We start from the raw sequence: 833 nt of genomic DNA on the forward strand, positions 1-833 counted from the left end.
CACAAAGTTCACAGACCATAGCTATCTGATTGACTCCAAGGTGACTGGAGAATCGACCTTCATAGACAGCGCTTGGAGCTGTGCTGCAATAGCTGTGGCTGCATCGACTTCCAGAATACCTGCTACCTTCCCAGGCATCATCCTTTGAGTTGGGTTTTAATGCTCATTTACAGCCATAGTCTCAATAAGATTATAAGCCTCAGTATAGCTTTTGGCCCATGATGCGCCTCCAGCTGCTGCATCGAGCATGGGTCGAGATTGGGCCCCCAAACCATTATAAAAACCAGTGATCACCATCCAATTGGGCATTCCATGATGTGGACACTTTCTCAACATCTCCTTGTAGCGCTCCCAAGCTTCGCACATAGATTCTGTAGGTTGCTGCGCAAACTGAGTAAGAGCACTTCTCATAGCCGCAGTCTTCGCCATTGGATAAAACTTCACCAGAAACTTTTGTGCAAGATCTTGCCAAGTAGTGATAGACCCAGCTGGTTCAGAATGTAGCCAGTCCTTAGCTTTATCCCTCAGAGAGAATGGGAAAAGCCTCAGCTTGATAGCCTCATCAGTCACACCATTATATTTGAAAGTACTGCAGATCTCGACAAAATTCCTTATGTGCATGTTGGAGTCTTCAATCACAGCTCCTCCGAAAGAAACATAATTCTGCACCATCTGAATAGTTCCCGGCTTGATTTCAAAGTTGTTAGCTTGAATAGCCGGATGAAGAATGCTTGACTGAATGTCATCAATTTTAGGCCGAGAAAAGTCCAGAAGAGCTGGATCTGTCGGAACAATACGATCACCCTGTTGGATTTTTAACGCAGCGGGGTCAT

The 833-nt window shown here is 45.5% G+C and overlaps 1 non-coding gene across 1 annotated transcript; it reads left to right on the forward strand.

Moving 5' to 3' along the window:
* Nucleotides 1–307: 307 nt before the first annotated feature.
* Nucleotides 308–414, forward strand: LOC141662248 (small nucleolar RNA R71). Its single transcript, XR_012550371.1, has one exon. It is a non-coding gene; the product is annotated as a small nucleolar RNA R71 (small nucleolar RNA).
* Nucleotides 415–833: the final 419 nt, after the last annotated feature.

This window comes from Apium graveolens, chromosome 5, assembly GCF_009905375.1.
Source record: "Apium graveolens cultivar Ventura chromosome 5, ASM990537v1, whole genome shotgun sequence".
NCBI lineage: Eukaryota > Viridiplantae > Streptophyta > Magnoliopsida > Apiales > Apiaceae > Apium > Apium graveolens.